The sequence below is a fragment of the Oncorhynchus masou genome, chromosome 13 (assembly GCF_036934945.1).
Source record: "Oncorhynchus masou masou isolate Uvic2021 chromosome 13, UVic_Omas_1.1, whole genome shotgun sequence".
Classification (NCBI taxonomy): domain Eukaryota; kingdom Metazoa; phylum Chordata; class Actinopteri; order Salmoniformes; family Salmonidae; genus Oncorhynchus; species Oncorhynchus masou.
The window spans coordinates 36,021,382-36,035,325 of record NC_088224.1 but is presented as its reverse complement, the minus strand read 5'-3'; the positions used below and the strand labels follow the sequence as shown (position 1 = coordinate 36,035,325).

Genomic DNA, 13,944 nt, shown 5'->3' with positions numbered 1-13,944 from the left:
AAAAAACGTCACAGTGCCTGGCAGTACCTGGGCCACATGAAAGGAATGCGCACGGCGCTTAACTAGCATTTTAGCAATGTAGTTTTGTGTTTGAAGTCACTGTCCCACAAGAGAGTGGCTCCACTTAAAACTCAGAAACACAGGGGATGCAGGCTTGGTCTTGACTCGAGTCCAGTCCGTTGATAACAGGCGAGGGTGCTGTCAGTTTGTGCCCCACCCTACCATTTATTGGCCTTGAACTGACAGATTGGAGAACATTTTTTAAATGTCAAAGGCAAAATGGGTAAATACATCCAGAAATACCCAACAGACAAGAGGCAGGACTATAACCGATCCAGAAAGTGTCCTTTTTAATGTTTTTACTGAGGAATGTGCAGCTAACACCCACTGTGAAAGCTGATACAGGGCTGGTCGACGAAACAGGAGAAAAACCCTACAAACAAACGAGCAGCCGAGCAGTATGTTTGATGTTGACTATCTGTGTTTTGTTTGTTCTTTACCCTGGTCCTCAGGAACACTAGAGAGGGGGTTGCTGGGTATCTGGATGGCCATTATCTCGCCTAGCGGCTGGAGGGCAGATTAATTGGGGGTGGTTTACAAGGCTGTCCCTGGGAGCCTGCTCCCCCCCCCCCCCCCAAAAAAAAATGATCGACACTCCTCACAATGATCCCCTATAAAGAAGAAGAGAGGGTACTAATTCTGCTGAAGGATACGTTTAGGGTGCTTGGTAGGGAGCCTCAGCAGAAAGCTTTTGATGGCTTTCTCTCGTGCTCAAAGCACAGCGATTTCTGCCAGCATAGCACTCTCAGAGTTTTTATTTTTGAAGCTTTGTGTCTTAAGTGCTTTTTAAAAGTTTATGAAACAGCCACTGTGAGGGAAGGCTAAACGCGCCTCTGCGTCGTCGCATCGTAGCAGGAGACTTTGGAATTATTTATTTTTTGTCACAGCTGCAGAGACCAGGCTGGGATGGACAGCCATATTTGGTTAGTTTTGTCTCGGTTTCACACGCGGAGACCGTTGGAGGAGGGACCAGGGAGGGAGGAACTATCTGACCCAACGGCTAGGGGTTGTTATGGTTGGTTCTCAGACTCATTCCCAGAACAGTCCAGCAATTAAAATGTTATTATTTATTTCTTCCCCTGAGGCGACTGGGCTATAGCCTAGTTTTTGTTGGGCTCTGTGTGTGTGTGTGTGTGTGTGTGTGTTCGTGTGCATTCATGCGAGGGTAACCACGCCAGACACTGTAACCACACTCATATCCTTTCCAAGCACACCACACACTTTCACCTGTCCTCAGTGCTCTGCAGTCCTACAGACAGTAGGCAAGAGCTGTAACGACGTTCTTCGTTTGTCGCAAGAAAGTCGGACTGAAATGCAGCGTGTTGGTTACTCATGTTTATTAGTGAAACAAACAACGGAACTATACATGAAATAACTAATAAATACAAAACCACAAAACAGAACGTGAAACCTATTACAGCCTATCTGGTGAACACTACACAGAGACAGGAACAATCACCCACGAAATACAAAGCGAAACCCAGGCTACCTAAATACGGTTCCCAATCAGAGACAACGAGAATCACCTGACTCTGATTGAGAACCGCCTCAGGCAGCCAAACCTATGTAACACACACCCCTAATCAGCTACAATCCCAATAACTAAAAAACCCCACTAAGAATACAACAAACAATAAACCCATGTCACACCCTGGCCTGACCAACTAATTAACTAAAACACAAAATACTAAGACCAAGGCGTGACAAGAGCAAAGTCCTCTTGTTCCCACCATTCCATTAAACAAACAAACCGCACTTCCTGGTAGAGCTGGTTCTATAAACCGAAAATGGTCAACAACGACCAAACCGACCACTTACCGTGGACATTTTGCTGATATCGTTCAGTACGATAAAATCCCCTAAAAAGGTTCCTACAAGAGAAATGTGAAGTTTGCCAACATGGGTAATTGTTAAATGGGGCAACGGATAGCTACAACATTCAAAGTAGTAGGAGTTTAAAGGGTAATATTTTTTTAAATACTACAGTGCACATTAATATCATTAAACGTATTGTTATAATTCAGTCCATTTATCAGGATATGGATAAATGAATGAACCGTGACCAACAACGATGAATCTGTGGGCAGCACCTGTTTTCTCAGCTGCCACCTACCGTGTGTGTAATGCTATCACACATCCGAACCTTCCTCCCACCACCAATCACCAACCGCCCACCTCGGCATAACACCACAGACATCGGTCAGAGAGGAAAGACGGTAGACTTTCAGAGAGTTAGTAGACATGACACAATAGAATCAATCCACATCGGTGGTGATATGATCAGTGTGACAGCCAGGTATTATTGTGATTTCCAAAGACGACAGTATGTTCTACGGCTGGGCGATTTGAAAGGCCTTTGCATTAACGGCTGACGCAATATGCATTTCATCAGTTTTCAGCACGATATTGGCACATTTCTGCAAGGGTGACATGTGAACTAAATGCTGTTCTCACACGCTGCTGCCAAAGCCACGAGTTCAATGGCTTCTAAATTAGAAGGTGTGGCACCTATTGATAACATATTTCATGGGCATTGATGTTGTCGTATAATGCTCTAACACATCGTAGTCACTTTACTGTAAAGTACGGACTTTTGTCAATACCAGACAGCCTTACAACAGTTCTCAGAGCAGGAGGGATCAGTCATGCCTTTTAGATCCTAATGTTGAGTGAGATATTGACAGGAGGGAGCTGATCCTAGATCAACACTCGGAGATGCTTTTTGAAGACGCGTCCTAGTTTTTTTATTCTCTAATCTCTACCATAGAAGAGACAAGCACAGTGTCTGGAATCCAGCTATGCAACCACAGTGACGCCTACCTCAGGATTCCTGCGTTGTATCGACTTATTATCCTATTACAGACCGTGTACCACGCTGGTTCACTCTGACATCCTTGTTGAGATGTCTGACGTGATACGTGGGACTGCAATGGAAGCGCATGGGAAGCTACTATCCATTCCATACATACAGTCAATGTGTGCATTCACATGTCAGTTTCTGTGAGGGATACCAATCCTTGGTTTAGACAAGATGTCGTCCTAACCGTAGGCTGACAAGACAGAATTAACAAAAGCACAATGAGAAGACAAGATGTAGAAAACAAGACCGTAACCATCACACCTGTCATGATGGGCTGTCAGATGGGACTGGGAAAGGGGGGGGGGAAGGTAGAGCGAGAGAGCGAGAGCGAGAGAGCGAGAGCGAGAGAGCACAACCAGAGAGAGAGAGGAGAACGACCAGAGAGAGAGAGAGAGACAGAGAGAGAGAGAGAGGAGAATGACCAGAGAGAGAGGAGAACGGCCAGAGAGAGAGAGAGAGAACGACCAGAGAGAGAGAGAGAGAACGACCAGAGAGAGAGAGAGGAGAACGACCAGAGAGAGAGAGAGAGAGAGAACAACCAGAGAGAGAGAGAGAGAACAACCAGAGTGAGAGAGAGAGAGAACAACCAGAGAGAGAGAGAGAGAGAGGAGAATGACCAGAGAGAGAGAGAGAGAGAGAGAGAGAGAGAGAGAGAGAGAGAGAATGACCAGAGAGAGAGAGAGAGAGAGAGAGAGAATGACCAGATAGAGAGAGAGAGAGAGAGAGAGAATGACCAGAGAGAGAGAGAGAGAGAGAGAGAATGACCAGAGAGAGAGAGAGAGGAGAATGACCAGAGAGAGAGAGAGAGAGAGAGGAGAATGACCAGAGAGAGAGAGAGAGAGAGAGAGGAGAGGAGAATGACCAGAGAGAGAGAGAGAGAGAGAGAGGGAGAGGAGAATGACCAGAGAGAGAGGAGAATGACCAGAGAGAGAGAGAGAGAGAGAGGAGAATGACCAGAGAGAGAGAGCTCAAGAGGCCTCTTCGATGAGAGAAGGGGGATGAAGAAATGGAGAAGAATGAAAGAGCAGGGAAGAGCTACTCTCTGAAAAGAGGCAGTGAACAGGTGAAACGGGGAGGTGGGAGGGGAGTGGGGGTACAGGGACGATCTTTGGAGGTGACAAGGACAAACGGGCTCTTGCTGTGTTCTGCTCAACCCAGTAAATCACCAACACAGTGCCTGTCCAAAACGCCTCCCCCTTCCTCTCTACCTTCCCTCTGTCCTTTCAGCTCCACTCGCAAAGGTGCAGACATTCACTCCGAGACAATCACACAGACAGACACAAACACAGAGACACACACACACACAGAGAGACGTACACACACACAGAGACGTACACACACACAGAGACGTACACACACACAGAGACACACACAGAGACACACGCACACACAGAGGGAGCGAAGGTGGCCCTACTGTGAAGGAAGATTAAGATTTATGTGTCCCAGCCACACGCATAGCGAGTGAACAGCACAGGTTCCCTGATGCTGTAGAATAGGTGAGTGTGGGTGTTTAGTAACAATGTTCCACAGTTTAACCAAAGACAATACAGTATGAAGATGGGCAGAAACTGCCTCTCCAATAGAAAACCCCTGATCATACTTTTGGTATTTATTATTAGGGTCCCCATTAGCCGCTGCAAAAGCACACGTGCAGGCGATGTCGTTGGCTAGCTAAGCTCACGTGCAGGCGATGCCGTTGGCTAGCTAAGCTCACGTGCAGGCGATGTCGTTGGCTAGCTAAGCTCACGTGCAGGCGATGTCGTTGGCTTGCTAAGCTCACGTGCAGGCGATGTCGTTGGCTAGCTAAGCTCACGTGCAGGCGATGCCGTTGGCTAGCTAAGCTCACGTGCAGGCGATGTCGTTGGCTAGCTAAGCTCACGTGTAGGCCGTAAAATCAAAAGGCAAAGTTTTATTTAATGAAAATGTCAACGTGTCGGTTTGTCACTTTCACGAGGTTGGTAGTAATAACATGCTCGACTATTTGAAGACGTCGTCTCCAATCTCGGTTGTGACTGTAGATTTCAAGATAAAATGAACAACTAAAAAGGAAACATTTTTCACTTCTCAAACCCCGGTCTGGTCGGTTTGGTCCGTTTCGCAAGCATTCCCAGAAGTCTCACGATGTTTAGAAACTTGGGTGGTTTAAACACTGCAAACTGGGCGGCTAAAACTGCACAGTCAGACTGCGACTGCAGCAGAGCCAACAGGTCCCTACTGCGAAGGGATTTGGCCCGTGTCCGCGCGCGTCCAGACCTACGCACGCCTATATGTGTGCAGGCATCCGTTGTTAAACGAAACACACACAGAGGCAATACACTTCCATTGTCCTTGAGACATGGGAATATGAAATATGACCTCACAAATGGTAGCCAAGTGGATTGTGTACGCATGGAGAAGAAGAAACCTAATTTCTGCCTTGAATGTCAATTAGCTTGAGGAATGTCCCCAGGAAAGCTTGCTTTCATTATTTGTATGTTAATTATTTCACTAATTGCATTCAACCTGCATCTGTTGAAGCTTTGTGCGCGGAGACACTGAGGAATGAACCCCAGAAGTGTTGGCCCTCAGGCCACAGACAGATAAGGGATGTTTAGATATGAATTAACCAACGAGAGATGGCACAGTATCTCACATTTGTTTCGGTGCCATCGTGCCCTATAATATGGGACATACTGAGAGAAACTCTCCTGAAACTGCTTTTAATAAGCTCGGTCATTTTAAATGTCAATTGTTTCGTGTTAAAGACAATAGAATTAAGTAAAATCCCTCATGAAATTGTCTCTCTCTCTACACATGCCTGTGGGCACCTACAGTCTAAGGAGACAAAACACAACTGAAATTACTATACCTCCCTACTGTACCTATTATTAACATTGACAACATTATAGCCAAAGGAGAACAACTAGACAACGAGCAATGTGGTCACTCACATTCCTGGAGGAAGGGGGGGGGGGGTGAGTAAGAGTGGCCGGAACCCTGAGGGTCCACTTAAGCTAATTAATGGCTTTTGGGGGAGCTCTAAGCAGTCTTCCATTAGACAAATGAGCAGGAGGGAGCTTTCACGTGGGGAGTAATGGCCACCCCACCGTAATCACTCTTTCATTCTAATCAGGATTTCTTTAATGAACACGCAATCGCTTGTGCTCAGGAAACAGAATAGCTGTATTCAATTAAAAGAATTGAACTAAAAGCTATAGGGGGAGCAGGGCAATAGGGCTGAGATCAGGTAAGAGAGCAGGGCTATCCATGAACCCGCTTTTCTTGGAAATCTTGGAAGTCAAATTTGTCTTAGTCAACCGCTTGATGTTGTGTAATTTGCATATGCTAAATTGAGATGCTTTATCAAATCAGCCATTCGGCAGACCTATGATATTTCTTGTTTGGGCATTGCGCAAGGTCAAGAGAGAGAACTGTATATGCACGAACCAAGGTTTGGACATCAGCCATTTTGTGCCATGATCCAAACATGCTAATCCAATCATGTTAACTGTGGAGTGTGAATATTGCATAGGCTTAGCCAGGGCACTTCTGGCATGTCTTAAATCATGAGAGACTCTTGGCACATCTTATGGCAGAGCACCAGGTGTCAGCGCAGAGATTCCCAGAGGATATTGTTGCTCCTATGGGTCACAAAACAAGGGTTACGCTATAAGTTACGCTGGTGACGTCAAAATCAGTGCTTCGTCTCGTCTTCGTCATGCTCTACTTGATTGGAGGAGAACACTACCGGAACTAAATGTCAAATTGTCTGGGAAAACCTTCCAAGGATACGGATGGTGAGGTGTCAAGGACTATAGGTTAGAGGTCATGGTGCATTGTTGCAATGTGAAGGTATTTCCCCTAACCAGGAAAACACGAGAGGATGTCTGATGAGATGACGTCTGAGGAGTCCGATGAGACGGAGATTGGTTCAAGATCACATCATAATCCCAAAAATATAGTAAACGTTTACAGGTTGAATAATGGAGTTTTGGTTTTTGGGAGTTTTTTTAAAATGAATGCAACATGTGTAGTTTGATATCTGCGGTGCTTTTTCCTCCACTGTTAAAATGTCGTCCCAAAACTCCAAAGTAAAAAAAACAAACGTTTAAAGTTCACAGGATCAAGAGGGTCTAGGCTATGTTCAGACTGGAGGGAAAACGCTAGCTGGTACTCTGTGGTGCTTGATACAGTATCTGACACAGCACTGTGATATGTACTAGAGGAAGCTAAAAGCCATAGACTATACTATGCCATGGCACATTAAGAACTAGAATCGAATCGCTAAAGGGCGCAAAAGGTACGTGACACAGGATTAAATGGGAGGCTTACTTGAGGGTGTAAAAGCCAGAAAATAGTGCTATATTTGGAGTCATTTAGTAGATATATAGGGTGTGGAGATTAATTTCTCAGCTGAGTCATCATATTACATGCGCTGCAAGTGGGGTTCCATCGCTCTGTGCCTTTGAGGAAATTGTTATTTGGGGTTTTTGCTAATAGATTTAAAAATCGTTGACGCTTCATATCAAGGGTTCTAGCTTTGGAGGAATGGAGTACGCTTCTTAAAAATGGTTTGTAGGGGGATCAAAGACATGTTTGCTTTCTTTTTTTGGCAAATTAAAGAAATAAGGTGTTCTATAGTGTAAGGTTTAGCCGAACATAACTTTCTGAGACACAGTAAAACTGGTCAATGCTCTGGTAACATACCTTTGACTTTCATACATACCTCAGAAAACGTGTATCCCTCCCTAGCCCGCTTTCCACCAAACACGGCAGGCTCTAAGGGCTAAATCAGGACAAGTATACCCTCACCCCATTGGTCTATGCCACCACAACTCTGCAGTGACAATTTAACTGAGGGGAAATACCTTCCCATGGCAACAGTTCATCTGCCCTTCTGGGCTCAAGGTGGGGGGACTTATAGCACTTTACGGGGGGTTCTGATCTGGTTTAATCCACAGACTGATGTAGACCCTCCCTGACAACTGGACTGAGCAGCTCAAGCTTCTATTTCCTCCTTTACCAAGTACAGCCCTGCCCAGGGAGCCAGAACTGTCAGCTTAACCCCTTCTTCTACCAGACCTCCACCATTTAAAGGCTTTTAGATATTAACCCACCATGTGCTTTAAAAAGTTCTGAGCAAAAACATGGAGACTATGGGTGGTTGATGGCTTCCTCTGGTAAGACATATACTTTAACCAAATAGGAATGGTAAATTGATAAGGAAGTATGAGGCGGCACACCGGAAACAACTTGACTACTTGCGGTTAAACCCACGCAAGCTTTTAATAAGTGTAATGTCCTCTCTAACTCCTCAGACTGAGAATCCCCCAATTCTCCAAAGCCCTTCTCACAGGTGAGGTCACATGACATGATAAAAGTCTTGCTGCCATGGATGCCAGGCTCTCCCAGACATGACCCTTTACCTCAATTACACTTCCAACCCATCTAAACAAGTAATTTGTTAGAGAAACAACAAAGAATTATTTTTTGTTGCATTTTCACCAAACACTCCTTTCTGAATCAGCCACAACTTACCAACTTATCACTCAAAAGGATATCTTTCAAAAGTCTACAAAACCCTGTAAACACGCTACAAACACACTACAAACCCCTGTAAACAGAAGGATGCACGTAATGCGCACAAAGACGAAAGAAAAGAGTTGTGGACTGACATTTGAAGAATCACAAGCAACAACCATAAGGTTAATAGTTTCTTCCATCTCCACTGAGTAATGGTCAAAATGGATGTCTAAGGGAGAAGGAGTATTAGACCCATCTTCCCCTGAATAAAGTTCAAAAGGCTTAGAAGTGTTTCTCCATTTCCTTGTGAGCATCAAGTCACCCAAACTATGCAGCACATGCCTCTCCCTCTCATCCTCCCTTCCCCCCCCACTCACTCACTCCATCTTCCCTAGACCCTGCTAAATCAGATTAGGGCAGAGTGGGTGGGACTAACGTTTCACCCCCCCCATGTTTTTGATGGCTATGACTAGTCTGAAAATGTCAACAAAGCGCAACCACCCCCTTAACCCCCACTCCCTGCTTGTACATTACGAGAGCAATGTGCCGAACAGAAAGGGAGGAGATGAGCGACAGGAGGTCAAAGTTCAAAGCATTTGAACTAACTGCCCATCCCTCGGGGAGAACGGTGGCCCCCTCTCATTGAAGCCACGGAGGTTCAAGGCCTGCCGCGGTACTGCAGGCATTGTTAGCAGAAAACAGGATCCCCTATTATAGTGAATCGATCCTGGTCGATCTACGTGTAAACAAATACACATTTTGAAGACAATCATGGTACCAATAATTGCGTCTAACAAACCAGATTTATGTCCTTGAATCAATTATTTAAAAATTGCACAAACTCTGCATGCTATGTCTCCATGAGACACCATCTTAAGCGATTTAAATTTGGCTGCAATGCGCTGTTGAGGTTTCACGTAGGAATGAATGGTTTCACGTGATCGATGGCTTTGTCCATTCATATATACAGTCATTGGTACCCCCAATCCCCACCTTCCCCTGTCAGTCTCTAAGCTGTGATAAAGGCATGTTCTTGATTATGTTTTTCCCCTTAAAAATTCAACTGCTGCACAAAAGCTAGCACTATAATGGCCTATAGATAGGGCACTTAATGTATTCAATTTCAGGTATTCAATTTCATTAATACTTATACCTAAAATGTATAATATCAAAAGTTTGTGAATGGAGGTACAGTAGAAAATCAGACAATTTCGCTTTGTCCCGGGTTTTGGTTCAAATGATGTAGAGTATCTGAGGTAAATCTGAAATTCACTGAAGAAATCCTCGGACATCTTGAAATGAGCAGTCCATCCAAATCCCATTTGGAAAGTAATACACAGGGAGAAAGGAACATTTTGTGCTAATAACTGTAAAATAGGCAGCAGCGATTGACAGTAATTGCTCCAGATGGTAATAGCTCCACAGCATAAAGCCACAATGCTTCAGCCCTTTCATCTGTGAGAGGAAATTAGGAAATGGAGCATTACCTGAGGAGCTGCTGGATAAGAGAACATCTATAAAATGCCACCAGTAATGGGTCTAAAAGACATCTAGTTAGGCATGTTAGATTCAAAGGAATCCGTTAAAAAGGATCCCTGTGACTTTGGTTCTTATGTTATTTGACAATTATCATAAAGTTTACAGCAATTAGGCCTACATTCTACAATTTGTACATTCTGAATAAGCCGAATTCCGCCAAAAAGGATTGCAGTTCCATTTGATTTCAGTCACTTTTTGATTTGAATGAAATGTTCAATTCATCATTTGTCCATGGTAGAAGTAATCAAAGTCACTTTTTTTTCACTTCTTTTGACCTGAATGTCAAAACATTTAGGAGATAGAGGTGCTCAAAGTTGAGCCATTTTGCATACCCCAGTCTACCATGAGACATCCATGTCTCCACCACAGGAAAAGAGAAACGGTTGAGTTGGACATCATTTAAAAGCCCCCAGACAGGATTGTCAAAAGTACTGTATTTAATAATTTTGTTAAAAAAAAGTTTTGTAATAAAAATGTAATTGTTTAACCTTTAATGTAAATTATCGAAAAACTCTGATCATTTTTCATTTTTGCATATGTTGTAGCTTTTTGCCATTATTTGCCATAAACTGAGATGTTTGTGTTGTGCCCGCCATATGTTGAGACAGAGCATGCTATTGAACACAGGATGGGTGTCATGTTTTGGCTGATAAATGTACTCTCTCTTTCAAATGGTAGCACAAAGATGGTTGGAGGTCCACACATCAGAGATTGTTGACGAACGGGAATAATCAGTTATATTAAATTATACTGTCAAACTTAAAATAGGAAACCTATTGAAATCATAGAAATATAGATAATAGAATAGACATTCGATGGTGGGTGGACCAGCAGCCATTTTGTGGTCGTAACTGGAAGTGAAAATTTCAATTAAATTAAAATGTCAATGATGTACCAGCTAAATCGCAGTGGTCTGAAGGGATATGTTCATTCTATGAATTATATTTCTGATTGAAATGTCTCAACCGATGGCAGGTACAACACCTCAGATTATGTCAAATAGCAAAAATATGCAACATATGCAAAAATGTTTTGTTTTTTTAGTTTACGCATTTAGATAATTGACGTTAAAAGGATAAAAAATATAACTTTTTTTCAAGAAATTATTGCAAAGTTTGACAACCCTGTTAAACGATCTCAAACTCAACGATGTATCTTTTCCAGTGATGAAGATATGGTCTCATGGTAGGGTGGGGTATGCTAAATAAGTCAACTCTGAGCAACTCTCTCGCATAAATGTTTTGGCATTCAGGTCCAAAAATTCACTTTCTGACCACTTCTAACATGGGCAAATACGTATTGAACGTTTTTTCAAATCTAAAAGGGGTTCGGTCAAAAGATGATTGAAATGGAACGACCCGGAACAGATTTAGAACAGTTTACGGTTGCAATATGGGAATTGTTGCTTGACTTGATGTGACCACACACCGCACCTGAGAGGTACTTCACCTGGCTAACACGGTTCACATCAGTCGAAATCCCCCACAGCCTAAACGGCTAACGTACAGAAAAATGGGATCTGAAATGTGATGCCCTAGATAAGCGGCCTTGCTCAAAAAACAAATGTTGCTGGATGTGTTCCATGCGGTCACTCAAACAGGTCAGAGCCTTTCCCGTGGGATCCTTGTGGCGCCCTGAGGCAACCTCGGAGACGCAGCACATCTTCAACCCAATAACTTGTTGAGACAAGCATTTTTATCAAAACACACGTTATTGGGTGGCCGCATCAAACAAATTGGCCAGCTTCGCACTGGGACTCATTAATCTGCCTGTCACAGGACACATTTGTACAAAGAAACCCAGAGGCCTCTGGTCCACTAAGCCATAAGTCTCCATTTGTAGGCCTATTCTTTAGGCATCTCCTCAGATTTCCATCACATTAGCGTTCTCTCGGTCATTCTCCATAACTTTAAAATGATCTGTTAGTAACACATAAAGAGGAGGACAAAGAATCACTCTTACCTCAGCTTCTGAATCATCCAACAAAGGCGGTGGGATTCGATGAGCCAAACCGGTACAGAGTGAACATCCAAACCAGGAGATTGAGTAGAAATCCAAATCAGAACAAGATTCTGAATGGTTCTGAGATGGAGATGGTGTGGGCTGAATTCTTCCTTCCAACTGGCTGAGTACCTGTGGGGAACAAAAGTAAAGAAAAGAGAGCGAGCAAATTAGAGAGAGGGCTTGAGCATGCCAAGAGGCGACACATCCACATTAATCCTTATCCAAACTCATTAAGAGGTTTTCAGTGGCCCTGTTCGAGAGGAGTTAGATTCCTCCGAGGTTGTTTATATCAGAGAACAGTAGCGGTCAGCTTTACCATCGTCCTACTAAAAAGCCCGACTCCTTCAGGAACCACAGCCCAAATAAACACAGCTCAGAGGTGGGAAATTCTGCCACTGAATGGAGTCCCTGTCTTGTTTTATTTCCATCAGTTCAGCACTTCATTGATTGCGTAGGTCAGTTGCAAAGATGTAGGCGAAGGAGTTCCTATATTGAGAGTAGCTTCCCCAGGAGCACAGCTACACTATATATACACAAATGTATGTGGACACCCCGTCAAATTTCAGACACACCCATTGCTAAAATTGAGCACACTGCCATGCAATCTCCATAGACAAACATTGGCAGTAGAATGACCTTACTGAAGAGCTCAGTGACCTTCGATGCGGCACCAGTCATAGGATGCCACCTTTCCAACAAGTCCGTTTGTCAAATTTCTGCCCTGCTAGAGCTGCCCGGTCAACAGTAAGTGCTGTTATTGTGAAGCTGAAATGTCTAGGAGCAACTACAGTTCGGCCGCAAAGTGGTAGGCAACACAAGCTCGCAGAACGGGTCCGCCGAGTGCTGAAGCACGCAGCGTGTAAAAATTGTCTGTTCTCAGTTGCAACACTCACTACAAAGTTCCAAACTGCCTCTGGAAGCAACGTCAGCACAAGAACTATTCGTTGGGTGATTAATGAAATGGGTTTCCATGGCCGAGCAGCCCCACACAAGCCTAACATTACAACACTGCCCCTTGCGCATTGTGAAGTGTTGTAAATCTCGCTGAAATCTTGTGGAAACGCATTCTCTGGAGTGATGGATCACGCTCCACCATCTGGCAGTCCAACTGACAAATTTGGGTTTGGCGGATGCCAGGAGAATGCTACCTGCCCTAATGCATAGTGTCCACTGTAAAGTTTGGTGGAGGAGGAAAAATGGTCTGGGGCTGTTTTTCATGGTTTGGACTAGGCCCCCTAGTTCCAGTGAAGGGACATCTTAATGTTACAGCATACAATTACATTCTAGATGATTCTGTGCTTCCAACTTTGTGGCAAAAGTTTGGGGAAGGCCCTTTCCTGATTCAGCATGACAATGCCCCCGTGCACAAAGCGAGGTCCATACAGAAATGGTTTGTCGAGATTGGTTTGGAAGAACTTGGAAGAGGCTGGACCTGAACCCCACCTTTGGGATGAATTGGAATGCCGACTGTTAGCCAGGACTAATCGCCCAACATCAGTGCCCAACCTCACTAATGCTCGTGGCTGAAGGGAAGCAAGTTCCAACATCTGGTGGAAAGCCTTCCCAGAAGAGTGGGGGCTGTTATAGCAGCAAAGGGGGGACCCAACTCCATAATAATGCCCATGATTTTGGAATGAGATGTTTTGATGAGCAGGCGTCCACGTACTTTTGGCCATGTAATGTACATATCAGCCCAAAAATGCAGAACATGTCTCCATGTTCTGAAGAGAACGAGGGGAAATTGGGGCAATTAGCAGGTCAGTATTTTTCGGATTGGTTACGTTTGTGCTGGAATCCAACCAACTAGTTGTCTTTCCTAAGTGAACCAGATCCGTTTTATACAGCATGGGCCTCTTTTTCCTCGCTAAACCGCCACTAGTTAACATAATATATACAGAAACGGGGGCCTCTTTCCACGTGCGGCCCGGGCCAAGTCTAACGCAGCTAACTGCCATCTGGATTCAGAGGGGGGCAGGAGC

At 44.3% G+C, this 13,944-nt stretch overlaps 1 protein-coding gene across 2 annotated transcripts in view; it reads right to left on the bottom strand.

Moving 5' to 3' along the window:
* LOC135552178 (semaphorin-6D-like) overlaps positions 1-13,944 on the bottom strand; it is a 96,871-nt gene that overhangs the window by 67,540 nt on the left and 15,387 nt on the right. For both annotated transcript variants that reach the window (XM_064983635.1, XM_064983636.1), the window contains exon 2: positions 11,924-12,094. The gene's annotated coding sequence lies outside the window, so the exon portion shown is untranslated. The remainder of the gene's footprint in view (positions 1-11,923; positions 12,095-13,944) is intronic.